The 19,109-nt window shown below is 47.5% G+C and overlaps 1 protein-coding gene across 4 annotated transcripts in view; it reads right to left on the minus strand.

Moving 5' to 3' along the window:
- HECW2 (HECT, C2 and WW domain containing E3 ubiquitin protein ligase 2) overlaps positions 1–19,109 on the minus strand; it is a 286,809-nt gene that overhangs the window by 227,826 nt on the left and 39,874 nt on the right. Inside the window, exon 1 of one of the 4 annotated variants that reach the window (XM_080669553.1) lies at positions 2,694–2,712. The exons of the other annotated variants lie outside the window; for them this stretch is intronic. The gene's annotated coding sequence lies outside the window, so the exon portion shown is untranslated. Of the gene's footprint in view, positions 1–2,693; positions 2,713–19,109 lie in introns of those variants that run through there. 4 annotated transcript variants of the gene reach the window in all.

Consider the following 19,109-nt stretch of genomic DNA (forward strand, 5'->3'; position numbering starts at 1 on the left):
ACATTACGTCGTTTTCTAACCACTCCCACGTATCGGCGCTCGCCCAAAGGTCATTTTTTATGAACAAGGTCATGGTGACATCTTTGTGCACAAAGGGTTGCATGGGCTTCTGATTATTTCTTAGAAGAGGGATGCAGGGTAGGATTTTGAAAGGTCGCCTACTTAAAGTTTACAGGATGTACTGAAAACCTGCTTCCCACAAAAGCGTAAATTCGTTCCAACTGCAGGATATGAAAGCACTCCTTTCACTGGCCCGCTGCCAGCATTAGGAACTCTTTAATTTTTTTTAAAATCAAGTTGGTTAGTTTGCTAACTTGAACTCATTGGATAAGTAGATGGAAATAATGCTCTTTGCATTTGGGCCTAACTTAAAAAATGATGCTGGGTTTAGTCTTAGGATCCACACCGTTTCCCACATCTTTGATCTTCACTGGTAACCTTCTCTAAGGCAGATTTTAAGTCCTTAACTGGGGAAATGTTCATATTACACTGAATTCTGGGGTTTGCTTAGACTCACAAAAACATATTCAAATGCATGCTTGCCGGGCCAGTGTGGCTCAGTGGTTGAGCATCAGCCTGTGAACCAGGAGGTCAGGGTTTGATTCCTGGTCAGGGTACATGCCTGAGTTTTGGGCTCAATCCCCAGTGGCGGAGGTGGGGGGCGGGGGGAGAGGGAAGGGGGTATGCATGAGGCAGCTGATCAATGATTCTCCCTCATCAGTGATGTTTCTATCTCTCTCCCTTCCTCTCTGAAATCAATAAAAACATGAGGAAGGAAGGAAGGAAGGAAGGAAGGAAGGAAGGAAGGAAGGAAGGAAGGAAGGAAGGAAGGAGGGAGGGAGGGAGGGAGGGAGGGAGGGAGGGAGGGAGGGAGGGAGGGAAGGAAGGGGAAGGAGGGAGGGAAGGAGGGAAGGAAGGAAGGAAGGAAGGAAGGAAGGAAGGAAGGAAGGAAGGAAGGAAGGAAGGGGAAGGACCTCCTCAAATAAAAGAAAAAGACACAGTCAGCTCCTTGCTCATCACTGAAATTCTCAATGAATGATGCTAGCGCTACAACTCCAAGTTGTGAGAATTAAATGACGTAATACATGTGAAAACACCATGAACAACAGAACTTGTTGCCTTCAAGTTTTCTGACAAAGATCCAGCATTTTGAATTTCGAATTTTAGTAAAAAGACCATCATATCATCTGATACAACTCAAGACTGAGTGAACTTCAAGCACACTTCCCCATCTCGTGACCGAAAGAAAACACAGGCATTAGCAGTGGGCTGATCTCCTTGATCCCTAAACACATGAAATACATGTGTACTTACATACGTGACATCTCCCACTATTAAAAGATGTGAGGATTTCGCCTAATTTTCCTAGAAACAACTCCCACTGCTGAAAAAAGACCAAACGCTAATGACATAAAGACCAAACGCCAGTGACATAAAGACCAAACGCTAATGACATAAAGACCAACGCTAACGCCACCAAAAGAGTGAGCGGCAGGCCTTGGGGCTTCGCAGAGCAGTAAACTTCCAAAAACACTCCAGGGACTAACATAGAGTAACTGACTTTTTATTGCGTCCAACGAAGATATTGAGGAGAGAGAAAAACTAGCACATGAACACCATTCCACCACTTTACCACTGAATTCCTTAAGTTGAATAACCTCAGCTGTCATGACAATTCAGCACACTGTCCGTGTTTTTCAAAACCCACAAAAACGCTGTCTCAGAGCAGCACTGGAAATGACTTACCTAGACTACCTGGGGGCCAGGGTGCCCCCTGTCCCCTCCACGTTGCCATTTCTCGTCCACGTTTCCCCACGGCTACTTCTTGTTGTCCTCTGCCCTCTGTCTGCCAACAAGGTAGTCACCTATCCAAAACGCAACACTTCAGAAACCCAGGGGAAGGCAGGCGTGGCCTGAGGGACACGGCGCCCACAGGTGGAGGGCAAGTGTCCAGCAGTGAGGGCTGCCTTCGTTCCCCTCCCCTCATCAGCGAGGTTAAATCGCTTCCAAGAATAAAGCCTTTTCTCTTTGGAATGTAATGGTGGAGGAAGATACAGAGGAAAGATCAATGAATGCAAATAATGACGGAGTAGAACCACTTCTTAATTTAATCCTTGCTCAGAAGGTGTCTCTTTTCAGAAGTTAAAGTAATAAATAATACACAGAATCTTCATCTAATAAAAATAATCTGTTAGTAGAGGCAGAAACACATTTTCTTTATCTGTCTCTCATGAAAACTGTAAAATGATAATTGTTTAAAATTGTAAGTTAAAGGTGACTAATATTTTTTAAAATATATTTTATTGATATTTTACAGAGAGGAAGGGAGAGGGATAGAGAGCTAGAAACATCGATGAGAGAGAAACATCGATCAGCTGCCTCCTGCACACCTCCCACTGGGGATGTGCCCGAAACCAAGGTACATGCCCCTTGACCGGAATCGAACCCGGGACCCTTCAGTCCGCAGGCCGACACTCTATCCACTGAGCCAAACCGGTTTCGGCAAGGTGACTAATATTTTTGAAATGTTTTCTTTACTGTGAAACTTGAATTTTTCCTGGTATTAAAGAGACAGAAGAGATGCCACAATTACAGAAGTGACAGAAAAGAGAAATTTTTTTAGAAACAAACTACCAGTTCTCAAATTAGCACCAACAGGCTAAGTCCTCCGAGTGTTTTACAGTTATACTCACGAGAGCACGGAGATTCTCCTATGTTCGCCTTTTCAAATACTCCTTTAACATGTGAAAGACTCAGTGTCCACGCCCACAAGTCCCACTGCAGCTGAAAACACTGCGTGACTTCGGCTTGCTTCTAGTTAAATATAAGAGAGAGAAACGACCTTCTGGTTTGGAGATATGTGAGTCTTTAGACTCCTCTTGAGCATCAGGTAGAGAAAGTGGCTGCGTGACTTCCCAAAGCCAGAAACGAGATCAGCATAAACCATTTCACTAAGCTCCCACTAAGGGATGCTGTCCTGACAGAAGACCAGGACCCAGGACGAATCCCACTTCACATTCTCGTCCAGCCATCCAAATGATTTCCATGACAAGCCAACGAGTCACTTAGGCCACACTGAGCTTAGCCTTCTTCACCACGAATGCCTTCCCTGAATCTAATTCCCATAGATGGTATTATTTATTCTAGGAAATGCTTTCAAAATCACGCAAGGTCATACAGGAAAAAATAGTCAGAAAACCTACTGTTTCCATTTTTCTAAAAAAAATTTTGTCTCGATGATCAATGACAATCACAGTGGTTTTTATACTGATTTCCGACTTACATGTCATCATTTACCCAACTCTGGCAGTCTAGGGTTTTGTTTATATGTGAGTTTTGCTTTCTTCTTTCTTCCAAAGTAGTTGAATGATATGCCACCCTGTAATGGATGTTTGTGGTGAAAATGTGAATCAAGACATTATCATGAAGTTCCCTTCCCTCAGAGAGAGAAAATGCTACCAAGTCAAACAAGAGCATCTTGTCAAAGTCCCACATCTGAGGGTCCCTAAATGACACAAACATTTTCAGAGTCCGTGTGATCCAAAGGGAAGGGCTATGGGAGCGCATCCTGACAGGTGAACTAGGACACGTAACTGCACCCCAGTGGAGCTGCTAAGGGTCCATAGCTGCTCTTCCCCGCTACGGCACAATGACTCCCTCCCTCCTACGGTGCTCAGATCCCATGAGTCCTCCTCCTTTCGTTCAGTGAGTGTGCACCAGGCATTGTTTAAGAAGCAACAGTGAGCAGAAGCCTGCCGAGTCCCGGCCCGGTGCAGCTTACATTGGATGGGAGAGGCCTGCTCTGACCCGGCCCTGATCCCCCACAACACCAGCAGGCGGTGGAGGGTGAGGGGCGCCGCTCTTAAGCAGATCCACCGCCAATATCTGCAAGGTTCGGGGCAGGAGTACAAACGGGGGCCCCCCTCCGTAGGTCTAAACATGTGAAGGCTATAAATTAAGCTAACAAACGGGCTCATCCTCCTGCCTTGACCCTCACAATAGCCTGTCCTGCGACGTTTCTCCTGCGACGCCAACATTCCTCAGTGACGCCAATGTGCCCTGGGAACCTGGGCTCACAGCTGTCAACTGTTCCGGGAAATTCTGTAACAGGCGAGTATACTTTAAGACTGTTTGCTTACACCATTTAGACAATTTATGTTGGGGCGGGGGGTAGGGGGACATGAATCATTTTAGACAAGCAGATATTTTTAGACTCTGCAACTGTCTCTAGCAGCGTCTGAAAAAAATGGGGGACATAAATACATTGTCTTACTTTTCTTCCGTTAAGTCTTGTGGCCTACTTTTTCTAAGCTGTTTTCTGCTCCTTCGCTACCCCTGCGGAGGGGAGGAAGAAGCAGTAAGTCACCCGGTGTCGAATATAGAAGCTCCTGTCTGTCAGTCTCCGGGTACATTCAAGACAAAGGAGCTAAACAGTTCCACCCGTCCCTGCGATGCAGCTAAAATATAAAACGAAACCACTAGACGTTGCCTGCAAGATCCCAACTGAAGGGCCCGGGAAAGAAAACCACCGGATTCTCAGGGCAGCTCCTGCCCAGGAAGTGTCTGACTTTCAAATCCATGGATTATAAAGGCACCCGTGTGGGGGGAGAGCTGCGTGGAGGATGCGTAGGTGGGGGTATAATTAGAGAAAACAGTGTTTTGGTTCCTTAGAAGATTTAACTCCTTCATCCCCGCCTCCCACTAACATTTCTGAGGTTATGCAAATCACCCCCAGAATGCCTCTCTCCAGCCTTCTGCTTCTTTGCCCTGCACCCCCATGTTCCCCAAAGTTAACCTAGTGGGGGATGAGCACTTGTTTCGTTCATTCCTCCTCCATGTTGCCCATCCCTGAAGGGAACTCCATTACTTCCTACAGGGTTTTTGTTTATGAATATTTTCATCTTGAGCTTTCAAATAACCACCATTATTACTCAGTAAGAAATAGTTCTACCCAAAGTCAGGACAAAAATACGTTGTTCAATGTTTACATAAGCTTCTAGCTCAAAGGTAGAAAAATAAAAATGGGTAATAGGATTGTAAGATTTTCTTTAAATATATTTCCTTCATTGTTATACTTCATAAAGAAACTGGCTTTTTTTTAAAGTAGGATTTTAGTAGTTATTTTCTACAAATATGGGGATTATAGTATTTTTTATTTTACTTAGCCATCTATTTTTTAATGGTGTGCTCAAACGCCCAAAAGAGCTATGGACAAGCAGTTCTAACTATGGTAGAACACTGTAGTTTTAATTAGTAAAAACTAAGCTAATGGTGACTTACTTTCCCCCTCAGAATTATAACAGCAAGGAATTAGTAGGACGAACTTCCCCCATACCCTCTTGAAAATCTCTAAAAATTGGACTTTGTGATCTGAGCGACGATAACATAGGAACTATAACATATTACATTCCTAAATGTGAAACACACAAGCACCAAAAATGTAATGGATAAATTTATTAAAACATCAGTCACTGTCCATTCATTTCCTGGAGCAATCCCAGCAGAAATTAAGTTGAAGCGTCTGCTGCACTGCACGCTGCAGAAATGCAAACCCATCCCACACCCAGCCGCAAGCCACGGCACCAACGCCTTCCCTTCTCTTCTCCAGCAAACGTGCGAGGGCCTCGCTGAGCAACGGGTGGAAATTCAGTGGCGAGCAAAACAGAGATGGCCCAGCAGACACCCGTTTGGTAGTAAACAAGTAAGCACATACCTAAGTATACGATTACAACTTAGGATAGGTGAGACTGAAGCAACAGAGTACTATAGAGAACATTCCAGAACAGGGAAGTTATGCCAAGGCAAAACCACAGGTGTTACAAGGCCAGCATCGTGTGAGAAAATCGTGTAATCTGAAAGACAGGTCATTTCTCTGTGTTCTCAGCACCATGTCCAGATCTCAGCACCCAGACAGAGCCAACAGGTGGCTGCCTTGGGACAAGAGCTGACTCCATCTACAACCACGTTTTACACATCTACTGTGAGTAATAGCTAGCGTGTACTTAGGTGCTTTCTATACACCATCTCAGCTCATGCAACCTTCAGCCATCTGAGGGATCTGACTCTCCCGGGGCCACAGTGAGGGCCACGCGGGGAGAAGCTAAGAGCAGGTGCATGTCCAACCTGACATGGTAGAGGGAGTGAGCAGGACTGGAACTCCGGCCCCCCGGGAAAGCGCCGTGCCTCTGCCACCCAGTTCCCAGGCGCCCAGCACAGCAGGATGCAAAGCCTCCGTCAGCAGCGCGCCCGCAATCACACATCAGAGACTCTGCTGGCCAAAAAAATCCAAATAAACAGGAGCGCACGGGAGAGCGTGTGGCAGCCAGCTGCGGCCGGACGTCAGCATGTTGGCTCTGAGGCAGGCGTCCTCAAACTACGGCCCGCGGGCCACATGCGGCCCGCCGAGGACATGGATCCGGCCCGCCGGGGGCCGCTGCCTGTCCTGCTTAGCAGCCGACGCGTCCCAGGCCCGCAGTGCGCATAGGAATTTGTTCATAGTTTTTTTTTTAAACTATAGTCCGGCCCTCCCACGGTCTGAGGGACAGTGAACTGGCCCCCCTGTTTAAAAAGTTTGAGGACCCCTGCGGAACGTGTGCACTCATCCTTCTTTCTTGAGAGCACAGAAGCGTGGCATCCTCACGAGCTCTGCTGAAACCAGTCACTGTTCACCCTCGGCAGACCTGTCTCCTCGCCACCCCACTCGAGCCCAGGCCAGTCCCCTGATGGCAAAAAGGCAAACGCTCCGCCGAAACACTCAGAGGGAAGATGTATGCAGGTTCACAGACTACACGTGTGTCTGACATTCTTCTTGCTTCTAGGGCAGTGGTCGGCAAACTGCGGCTCGCGAGCCACAGGCGGCTCTTTGGCCCCTTGAGTGTGGCTCTTCCACAAAATACCACGGCCTGGGCGAGTCTATTTTGAAGAAGTGGCGTTAGAAGAAGTTTAAGTTTAAAAAATTGAGCTCTCAAAAGAAATTTCCATCGTTGCACTGTTGATATTTGGCTCTGTTGACTAATGAGTTTGCCGACCACTGTTCTAGGGGACACTCGGGTAATTAGATTTAAGGGGAGAAGAACGATTAAGCCAAGAAAGTCAGTGCGATGGGAATTAGGCACATTTACTTTTATATGTTTTTCTATATTTTCCATGTGTCTTACAAGTGAACGAAAGTACAACGTTTTATAATTCGGGTGGAAACGGTTATACATTTTCTTAAAAGAATCAAGGACTTCTTTCATCAACCATCTCTAGCACATACTTCACTGAAACTGAACTTGAACATAACCCCAGGGTTGCATCACATCATGTGCCCCTAAAGAGCACCAAGGGGACAGACAGACTGCCGGGGATCCGGCGCTGACAGAGCAGACGGAGGAGGGTTCTGTACCGCCTGGCTAATACACGTCTTTATGGGCCCTGGAATGAAGCCTGAAACTCTCCCGGCAGCCCAGTAAGAAAGTTACTCCTAACGATGGGAGGTTACAGATGTCTGTCCGAGCCAAGGCGCCTACTTGTGGTGCACACCCAGAACTGCCCAGATCAGCTCGGCACCCAAAACTCCAAGCGGATCTCCAAGGGCAGTGTTTAATGAGCGCGCATGGATGCCCCCGGGTGAACATGGAGGCGCGGAGGTCTCAGGAAATGCCATCTAGTTCCGACTCAGGTGCAGCGCCCACAGAAGGAAATGCGTGAGTAATAGCTCACCATATGCAAGACAAAATTATTTATACGGTCAGAGAAACGCCCTGTGAACGAACAGGAGAGCGCCAGCTACAGCATGAAGCAGCATGGTGCTAGGAGTCACGGGAGAAAGTATGGATGCCATGCTAAGGCCAAGCTTCCCATCCCTTGGCATGGCTCGTACCCCTGCCCAAACCCAATGGCTGTGCGTCGTCCTATGAACACATCGGGCAGGGGTCAGACAAGCTGAAAGGCATTATTTCATTTCATCTCCACAACAGATATTCCATGTCACACATGAAGAATCGAGGTTCTCTTGTAGGTCAAGTATTAACAACTGGCCCTGACTGGTGTGGCTCAGTGGATAGAGCGTCGGCCTGCGGACTGAAGGGTCCCGGGTTCGATTCCGGTCAAGGGCATGTACTTTGGTTGCGGGCACATCCCCAGTAGGAGGTGTGCAGGAGGCAGCTGATGGATGTTTCTCGCTCATCGATGTTTCTAACTCTCTATCCCTCTCCCTTCCTCTCTGTAAAAAATCAATAAAATGTATTTTTTTAAAAAAAGTATTAACAACTAGCCCAGCCCACAAAGCTGCCCAGTGGTGGAACCAGAAAGAGACCCACAGCTGTCACCTCGCAGCATTTCCTCTGGTCCGTGGCCCGTGGCCCAGTTTATTGGAGCATTGTCCTGTGCATCAAAAGTTGCGGGTTTGATCCCTGCTGACCGATGTTTCTCCCTCTCCCTCTCTCTCTCTCTCTCTCTCTCTCTCTCTCTCAAATCAATAAACATATCCCCGGGTGAAGATGTTTTAAAAAGCACCTTCTGCTATCTTGCACCCTCTCTCTTTAATTTTGTCACTCCTGTGAAGTGAAGCCAACACAAAAAGAACCTTTCATTCGTCACTAAGTCATAACTGACTTTCTTAGTCACGCATTTTAATGCCTTCATGCTACCCAGCACTGTGAGTGACGTAAGAGCGTACTTGCCAAACTTGGGAGCTGCACTCAGCGCGGGAGGCAATGCTGAAAGCACTGCAAACAAGGGGAAACTTGGCTGAAATGTCAAATGTTAACCGGTGATGAATAATTTAAATCAGAGTTTTTATGTTTAAAAATACATATATTATAAGACAGAATACTACAGCTGCATAAATATTAAAAATAACGCCTTCTGACTCAATGATCCCACTTCTGGGAATATATCCTAAGGATCCCGAAATAGCAATCAGAAAGAATGCATGCACCCCTATGTTCATAGCAGCACAACTTACAATCGCTAAGATCTGGAAACAGGCCAACTGCCCATCAGCAGATGAGTGGATAAAACAGCTGTGGGACATGTACACCATGGAGAACTATGCAGCTGTGAAAAGAGAAGGAAATCTTATCCTTTACAGCAGCATGGAGGGACCTGGAGAGTATTGTGCTAAGCGAAATAAGCCAGTCAGAGAAAGACCCATACACATGATCTCACTTATATGTGGAATCTAATGAACAAAATAAACGGATGAACAAAATAGGACCAGAGGTATGGATATACGGAACAGACTGACAGATTTCAGAGGGGAGGCAGCGGGGAGGGGAGAAAACTGGAAGAAATTAGCCAAAAAACGTATATGCATACATGTATAACCCGTGGACATGGACAACAATGTGGTGAAGCCGGGCAGTGGGGAGGGAGGCTGGATGGAGGTGGGCAAAGGGGGGAGGGCATGGGGGGTATCTGTAATAGTATGGCCAATAATAGAATAAATAAATAATAATAATGCATTTCAGAGAAACTTGATTTACAGTCCTCTCTAAGAAGTATTCCAGTGAAAAATTTAAAGAAACATTAAGTGATTTTTGTGTCCTGGTTAAAATTTTATAAGCAGTTACATAAATTACTGCTTAAAGAAAGCTGACAGACATGAAGACTCTCAGGCTTCCAAATTTTAGTATTTCAACATTTAAAAAGTATAATGATAAAGATTTCTTCTCTTTGTTTGCTTGTTTACAGAGACCATAAAAGATTGAGCTGCTTTCCTTTGAAAGCTTCCTTTTCCTCTTCTAGAAAATAAGTCCCATCGCAAGGGCTCCAAAGATGCTGATGACGGAGGCGAGGGTGACTGGACGGTGGTGGCATCTCTGATTAATGTTCGTCTATATTTCCAGGAGATCATTTGGGCCATTACTTAATGCGCCAAATTCTTCCCTCAATAAAAATGATACAGACTTTTAAATACACTGAGTGGCCAGATTATTATGATCTCTGAACGTATAATAATCTGGCCAATCAGTGTGTGTGTGTGTGTGTGTGTGTGTGTGTGTGTGTATGTGTGTGTGTGTGTATAGAGGCCCGGTGCATGAATTCGAGCATGGGTGAGGTCCGGCCAGCCTGGCCAGGGGGAGGGGACATGGGCAGTTGGCCAGCCTGCCTGCTGGTCGACCTCCTGGTTGAGGGGACAATTTGCATATTAGCCTTTTATTATATAGGATATACACTGAGTGGCCAGATTATTATGCATTCAGAGTTCATAATAATCTGGCCACTCAGTGTATATCTCTTCAAATGACTCCACTGCACAAGTGTGTGATGCATTTTCCAAGCAATTAATTAAATATTACGTTGACATCGGTCCCTACACTATGGCAAATGGACTAATTAATGGAAAACGAAGTCAAATATATTATTTTTAAATTACATAACTTAAATTACTACCATCCTGTTCGCTACATGGAAGACAGAACACACTCAGCCTCCCCCATTTTAAAAAAATAATCCATTGCCTGGAACAACCAAAAGTGAGTAGATTTTCAAAGTCCACTCTGGGAGTCAGTGACAGAAGCACCAAGACGAGAACCCTGGTAACCTGGCATTTAATCCCCGGCTCCACCGACCAGAACATGACGCTCCTTTCAAAAGCAAAACAGAACAAAAGAGAAAAGAAGCCTTCTCTATTGTGCACATCCCAGGCATTGTCAACCCATCACTGCTTCATTGTTTGCCCACTCTTCATCCGAGTTATGTGGTCCTGCCTGGTTCTTCTCATCCCGACACCAGCCAGAGGAGAGAGCATTCTACATCCTTACAACCTCTCTTTCTCCAGAACTCCCAATTCACAACTTGAATCGCCCATGCAAAGACTCGCGTGAAAGCAGGAGATGGGTTTTCTCTGATCTGTATTAGAGAAAGGCCCCCAAAACTGTCAAGTGGGAGTTTACTGATCGGTGCAGGGAGCTGTGGTTACGGAGAGCTGAAAGAGTGATCTGACGAATGAGAGCAATGCTGGCCAAGACGTTCTCTAAAAGTTTTCTCAGAAACAGCAACGGGATGAGTTCGAGGGTTATAACCACATAATATAAACCACACCATAAGGAATCGATGTTCCTGCACATAATTAAACTAACACTTAGGACAAAAAGGATGTGCTAGTACTGAGAGCGCAAAACCGTCCTACGTGAGTAATACATCCTAGGACTCAGAGAGCTGTTGGCTTCTGTGCATTCCCCCGTGATGCCTGGAGGGACCGAGAACGGTACACTGGAGGGGAACAGGAATACCCAGCAAGCATGCTGGAAAATACATGTAAATACTAATAGTTGTTATGCATACATGGTCAGGGTCTTGAGACAGTAGGCATGCCTCATCCATGCTCTCTTGCCCTCTTCATGAAGACTGATCTATTGACACACCAATAAATTATAATGTTGTGAAAATGTTCAAACCAAAGTTCCCTTCTCCCCTATAAAGAAACAGTAAGAGAGATCCCTGTGTTGGCTGGAAGTCAGCAACCAATGACCCCTCTCCACTTCCCGTGCTCTGTCCCTAGCACACCGATGTCTATCGTTGATGTCGGACATTGTAGAGCCACGTCCATAACGTGAAGCAGCCTCAACCACCACAAAGAAATCTCCCCCTTTGCGTTACTTTGAATCCCAGCATCCAAGAGACAGCTCACCTTGTTTTCCTTACCTGTATCTCACTTCCCTCTCTCCCCTCCTCCTTCCCCCTTCACTGCAGGCTGTCGAATGGAAAAGCTCCTATTCCTTAAACACGTACCCTTGCCCATGGCACCAGAAAAGAAATTATATAGGTGTCATTTCATTCTTGGTTTTCCGCTGGCAATGTGTTTCATCAGGCAAAGAGCTCTGTTACCATCACCTTAAACTGGGCTGACTCTTTGGCTCAGCTTACCTCACTATCAAACAGTATGAGGTCAACCGTAGAGTCTGAATTTAATTAGCTGCCTACGATGAAAGCTTTACAAGCTTCCATTCTTGCTTTGCATACAGAACAAGAAACCAGATTTTGCTTGGGGCTAAAATAATAATACTAGCCTTGTGAAACATGATCACCGCAGATCGTGTGTAGCCTCACTGCCATGAGCCATCCAACCCAGTGCATCTGCTGTTTGGATACTGATCATGAGCTATCGGCTGGGCTGGGGCTGTGATTCGGTTCTTTCATTCCCGCTCCCTGATTTGCTGTCGCACACTATTCCCGGAACTCTGCTTTCAGTTGCTTACACTGATAAGATGTGGCTACTAAAACGTTCCAGCTATGTATCCTAAACTAAATGAGAGCAGACAATTGGAAAGTAATATGTGTAAATGATAACATCCAGGTGTTTCTTAAATGTTTCAATTGCAGTTGACATACATTATTAGTTCCAGGTATAGAGGACAGTGGTTAGACATGGATATATCTTACAAAGCAATCCCCCAGGAAGTCTAGTACCCATCTGACACCACCCAGTTATGACCATGTTACTGACTATATGCCCTGCGCTCTACTTCGCATCCCTGCAGCTGTTTTTATAACTGGCTATTGGCATATCTTAATCTCTTACCCTTTTTCACCAAATCACCCCAAATGGCCTCCTTTCTGGCCACTATCAAAACGTCCTCTGTATCTGTGAGTTTGTTTCTGTCTTGTTTGTTCACTTATTTTGCTTTTTAAATTCACACATACGTGAAATCACACGGTGTCTGTCTTCCTCTGTCTGACTCATTTCACTTAGCATACTACCCTCTAGTTCCACCCATGCTGTTGCACATGGCAGGAGTTGGTTCTTTTATGTGGCTGCGTAAGATTCCACTGAATGTATGTGCCTCCTCTCCTTTATCCATTCACCTAGCCACGCACACTTAGGCTCTTCCATAACATGCTGCAATGAACATAGAGGTGCATGTGTCTTTAGCGTTAGGGTTTGGATTTCTTCAGGTAAATACCCAAAAGTGGGATTGATGGGTCAGATGGCAGTTCCATGTTTAGTTTTATAGTCCTTTCCACAGAAGTGTTTTCTGAGCACAGGGAAGGGTCAGTCCGGCTGTAACGGAGTCTCTATTTGTGTCAGGGCCTCCTGTCCTTGTGCAGCAGAAAAACTTGACTCTGCGCTGTCCTTAAATTGTGCAGCTCTCCCTGCCACGCACACTGAGCCACGTACGCGTCAGCATTCATGAGCAGGAGCAAATTACGAGCAACGTGCTCTGAGGTCTTGACTTGGTGAGTGTGAAACACTGAGGGGGAGGATCTGTTACTTTTCTTCTCTTTATTTTTTTTTTATAGTTTTATTGATTTCGGAGAGGAAGGGAGAGAGAGAAACATCAATGATGAGAGAGAATCATGATTGGCTGCCTCGCGCGCCCCCTGCTGGGGATCAAACCCGCAACCTGGGCATGTGTCCTGACAGGGAATGGAACCATAACCTCCTGGTTCATAAGTCGACGTTCCACCCACTGAGTCACACTGGCTGAGTGGCGTTTTGTTTGTTTGTTTTTGTTTTATATCGGCATTGGTTTCAGGTAGATAGAGAGAGGGAGAGGGAGAGAGAAACATTATTGATGAGAGACAATCATTGATTGGCTGCCTCCTGCACGCCCCCTACTGGGGATCGTCCCTGTAACCAGAGCATGCACCCCGACTGGGAATCGAACCGTGACCTCCTTGTTCATAGGTCGACGCTCAACCACCGAGCCACGCCGCCTGGGCCTTTTCTCTCTTTCAATAGCACACACCTAAGGACCACGAAAGAATGTGTTTGGCCTTAGAAATGAGGAGGGGGGTGATGTAGCTAAATCCCCTTCTGTTCTCTTGGGCCTCCCTCCATCTCCCATAAATATCAGACGAGAGACGACATATTCTGGCGAATGTAGGCCAGCTGCGGTGACGCAGGCGGGAGATGCGGGGCTTGGAAATAGAAACGTTTCTAGGAGCTAAAAGTAGCTCCCAGGAACCTGTTTAACCACCGCCGGCCCCAGCTTGGCACAGCGTTCCCAGCGCCCTGGCACAGCGTTCCCAGCGCCCTGGCGAGGCTAGACGGCACTCACTGGCCTCCCCAGCGGGCGCCCTGGCTGTGCAGGGCGACGGGGGACACACAGGGCACTTTTTGTGCTTCTCTTGCCCCAGATTGTATCAGAGGCGAACCCCCTCCCGCAAGCCTGGGCCAGCAGTCATTGCTGTTTCAGCTGCCGCACGGTCCCCAGATCTAAATGGGGGGGTGGGGGGGGTTGAAATGGCAAACACTAGAGTAGCACTCCTCAACGAAGGTGGCTCCTTCCGTCTCCACCCATTCGCACAACAATTCGCACAAAAACTAAGAAGAAAGCAAGCCGTCCAACATACCTGCAAGCACGCTCGTCGACAGCTGAGAGCCGGCCCCTAAGAGGCCACGCTGGGAGCCCGTCTCTCACAGCGCTGCTAGGAGAAAAGCTGTCATACGCCACCTCCCAACCCCTGCTTCCTGTAGAGCTCTGCCCCCATCAACTTGAGAATTCTTCTATCGACAAGGGGTAAGAGGAGCAATCAAAAAATAGCCATTTCTTGTTTCCGGCTGCCCCCTGCACACCCCACACTGGGGATCAAGCCCACACCCGGAGCAGATGTCCTGACGGGGAATCGAACCATGATCTCCCGGTTCAGAGGTCAACACTCAACCACGGAGCCGCGCCGGCCAGACAATAACAATGTCTTGATAGCCACTCGAGTCTACCATTGGATGTCTAGACGCCCCCATCCGGGACTCCCCGCCAGCGTGAAGGAGAAAAGGAAATTAAACATCTTGAAAAGTTAGGTGGCAAGTGACCTTCGGGAGGCACATAATCCCACTTTCTTTCTGGCCTGGGAACTGAGAGCTGGGGGCCAGTTACCCCCACTACTAATCCGCCCAATGGCCTCTGTGCCCCCTGAATAAACGGAGCAGCAATCGGCCGAGTCAGAGGCCGCTGCAATGCATCGGGCCTTTGCTGGCTGCCTGGGAGGGGGTGCTGGGTGCAAAGCGGCCGCAGCTGTAACTGAACGAGCCCAGAGCTCCCCACACATCACCCATCAGACGGGTCCCCTCTCACAGCCGCCTCATCACCTAACATCAAATACCGAGGCCAAACCAGGTGAAACCAGTGAAAGGGAAGGAGAGGGCAAAAACCAATTCCTTTGGGTTTAATTTTGCCTAAAGTCATAGCCATCCTAGGAAGAAGGAAGAAAACGATTCTTCGTCCTCCTTCATCCACATCAGGGGCCCCTGCTCCGAGGAAACAATAACTCAGTTCCCATACAACCCAAATCAGCCTTGAAATGCGCCCCCCGGAAAAAGAGATCCTAGACTTAAGCAAAAACAGAAAAAAAAGGATGGGAAAACCTGCTTGGAATGTAAGGCCATGCTGTGCAGATAATGGGACAGGCTGGGGCAGGGGTCCTCAAACTTTTTAAACAGGGGGCCAGTTCACTGTCCCTCAGACCGTGGGAGGGCCGGACTATAGTTTAAAAAAAAAACTATGAACAAATTCCTATGCGCACTGCTGACCTGGGACAAGTCGGCTGCTAAGCAGGACAGGCAGCGGCACCCGGGGGGCTGGATACATGTCCTCTGCGGGCCGCATGTGGCCCGCGGGCCGTAGTTTGAGGACGCCTGGGCTGGGGGGTGGGGAGGCAACAGATCCAAGAGGGTTTCAAACATCCATCCTACAGACAGTCCGCTAGATCCAAAGGTTTGTAATTCAATTGAAAGGGATTGGGAGACCGCAGAGTTCTGCCAAGCACACCAGACAAAGCGCAGATGATTCTAATTATTAAAAGATTTCTCATAACAGCAGGGACAGCATGAACCGGGCGGAGAGCAGGCCAGGCTGAGGTGTGGCAGACCAGTGCTCAGGAGAAACAGAGACTAGCAGAGACAGCCAAGAACCTCAGCTCTTTCTCTACCTTAGAGGGTCTTTCCCCCCCCGCATCCTCCCACCCGCTCCCACGAAGCGATGTGGCCCCAGCGTATCTCAGCTGCTTGTGATAAAGGCAAACACGACGATGAGGAAGGAGAAAGTCCTTCTCAAATTGTAAAGGATCTATGAATGCTGGGGGAGCTCACTTAAAATTAAGAATCCCAGACCCCAACCCAAGAGATTTTTTTAAAATATATTTTTATTGATTTCAGAAAGGAAGGGAGAGGGAGAGAGAAATAGAAATATCCATGATGACAGAGAATCATTGATGGGGTGCCTCCTGCACACCCCCCTCACTGGAGATTGAGCCTTGTAACCCAGGCATGTGCCCTTGACTGTAACCAAACCTGGGACCCTTCAGTCTGCACACTGATGCTCTATCCACTGAGCCAAACCGGCTAAGGCCCGACCCAAGAGATCTTAACACGGTCGTTCTGGACAGACCACACTTCGGCAAACGCTGCATGGCCGTGGGGGAAATACGAAGGATAATTTGCTAGTCATCGCAGCGGCCTCGGATTCATCCTGGCAACATGAAAGGGACCCACACGCTCAGTGAGCCTCGGAGAGGGCACCGCCAAGGAGTTCTACGGAACTGCCCACGTTACAGTTCGGAGAGACTGTGGCTCCAACGTGGATGATCTTATCTTCTACCTGGGCAGCCACCTGGGAACCCAGGTGATCACAGACTTAGCCAAGTGCCCCCTCCACGCCCAACCCTGGGCATTGTTTTTTAAATTATTACGTCTTGTGGAAAACTTTACAACTACACAAATGTATCCTGAGCCAACAGATTCTGACACTTCCATTTTTGCTTGTCTGTTTCCCAGGTACCCTTGCTTTTATTTGAAGGTGATATGAGCGAGAACAGGGGCCAGCTTGCAGGCTGCTCATGCAAACTTGGCAGAAACAGAAGCTCCAGAACTTGCCCGGGAAGCAGCTGCCGCCTCCGGACCAGCCCAGCCCACTGCCAGGCAGCTTCCCTGGAGCGTCAGACATAACCTTCGGAGATGAGAAAAAAATGTCTCTGAACAACAAAACCGAGTCCTTCCACCAGTGAGAAGGGGTAGTCTGAAAAGGAAGCGTCTATTCCTTTATTTTATTTTTTCAATCCTAAAAGCAAGGAAGGAATTATTGCCCAAATAGCATAAATAGTGGCAGAAGTCCACAGGTATCCTAGAGTCTTAAATCGGGGCTACAGACGGGTGGGTAGAGAAACTGTGAACACCCCTGAAGTCCTGTGTGAGGAGCTCAACCACTGTGGGGCCCCTGAGGTTCCTTTCACAAATGTGGGAAATGGGAATATTCCCTCCCACCCCTCCTCGTGGGAGGTGGAAGGCTTGAATGGCAGAAACGTTCTGTAAAATGTTAGGCAATCGGGTCCAGAGGCAGGGAGCATGGAACGGAAGAGTAACAGATCTCAGGAGGGGGCAGGGGGCGAGGGGGAACGGAAAGAAATTAACAGAAGAACATTTATCCAGATATGCATAACCGTGGCCACAGACAACAGTGTGGGGAAGGCCTGGGGTGGGATGGGGCTTGGGTGGAGGGCAGCCAAAGGCAGGGGGCGGGAGGAGTGGGGGACATCTGTAATACTGTCAACAATAAAAAAAATGGTTCTGGATGTTAGGCAATAAACACATATTTTTATCACTGATTATCATTCCTGTAAGCTTTTAAAAATTGAAAAAGTAGTTGCTCTACCCATTAATGACCTACCCATTGCTCCTTAAATTACTAAGCTAAAGAAATCTATTAAGTCGATGAAATTCATCAGTACTTAGTAACCAAGTATAGAAGGAATATTTGCGCCTAAGGAATCTCAATGTAAAATACCATCGCCTTTTATCATACATTATTATGAAACAAAAAATAGAGATCACTATCAGGAAGTATAATATTTTTAATCGCCGCACAGAAAGATAACCCAAGGAATGACTGGTTATCCTAGTCACGTGACAGAGAATGTATCAGGAACTGAAAAGAAGCAACACTTGGAAATTTAGCATTGTGGCAAGAGACTGTACATAAAACCATCCTCAGCTAGTGTGCACCCTTCCGACCCTCAGTATCTTTACAGTAAAAACTCTCTGGCTTCCAGTCAAGATGACAAAGTAGGTAAACACTGTATTCCCATCCTCCCCAAACTACATCAAAATGAAAGCTAAACTACAAAACAACCACTACTCAGAACTTCCTAAAGTCTAGGTCAGTGGTCAGCAAACTCATAAGTCAACAGAGCCAAATATCAACAGTACAACGACTGAAATTTCTTTCGAGAGCCAAATTTTTTAAACTTAAACTTCTTCTAACGCCACTTCTTCAAAATAGACTCGCCCAAGCCGTGGTATTTTGTGGAAGAGCCACACTCAAGGGGCCAAAGAGCCGCATGTGGCTCGCGAGCCGTGGTTTGCCGACCACGGGTCTAGGTGAACGGAAATCCCTAACTAAGAATGTTCAGCAGAAGCCACCTGGAGACTGGTAGGAGGGGTGGAGATGCGGAAGGGCTGGGCCACGGAACCTGGGACAGTCAAATATTGAGCGGGAACCCAGCCAGCATGGCTCAGTGGTTGAGCGTTGACCTATGAACCAGGAGGTCATGGTTCAATTCCTAGTCAGGGCATAATGCCCAGGTTGCGGGCTGCATTCCCCCTAGGGGGCATGCAGGAGGCAGCCAATCAATGATTCTCTCTCTCCCTCTCCCTTCCTCTCTGAAATCAATAAAAAATGTATTTTTTAATTGGTAGGGATATCTCAGCTATGGAGGTCCCCCCTGAGAGAGGCAGGGGTCCCAGCCCACATCAGGGTCCCCAGCCCAGGGTTCCAGTGCTGGGAAGAGAAGTCCCCATAACTTCTGGCTGTGAAAACCAGCAGAGATGTGGCTGGGTGAGACAGAAGGCTGCTGGAGTCCCAGGCAGTTTCTCTTAAAGGGCCCGCATCCTAACTTAGACTGACTTACTCTGAGCCCGAAAGGTGCCATGGACATATGGGAAGGAACTGCACTGTCTGGCAATCAGGAGGGGCAGCTTTCCCCCAGACAGAAGTGCTGGCAGAGGCCACTGTTCCTTTTCTGAGCCCTCCCCTCACAGATCCAGCAGGCGGGTGCCATATCTGAGTCTCCATTAACCTGGCTAACGCTGTTCACGCCACCCTAAGACCCAGCCCTGCCCAAACTGCTGGCCCGCCCCCGCTGTTTCCAGTGGCCTTTCCATACATACAAACAGCCTGCCTTGG

This window comes from Plecotus auritus (assembly GCF_963455305.1).
Source record: "Plecotus auritus genome assembly, chromosome: 5".
Classification (NCBI taxonomy): domain Eukaryota; kingdom Metazoa; phylum Chordata; class Mammalia; order Chiroptera; family Vespertilionidae; genus Plecotus; species Plecotus auritus.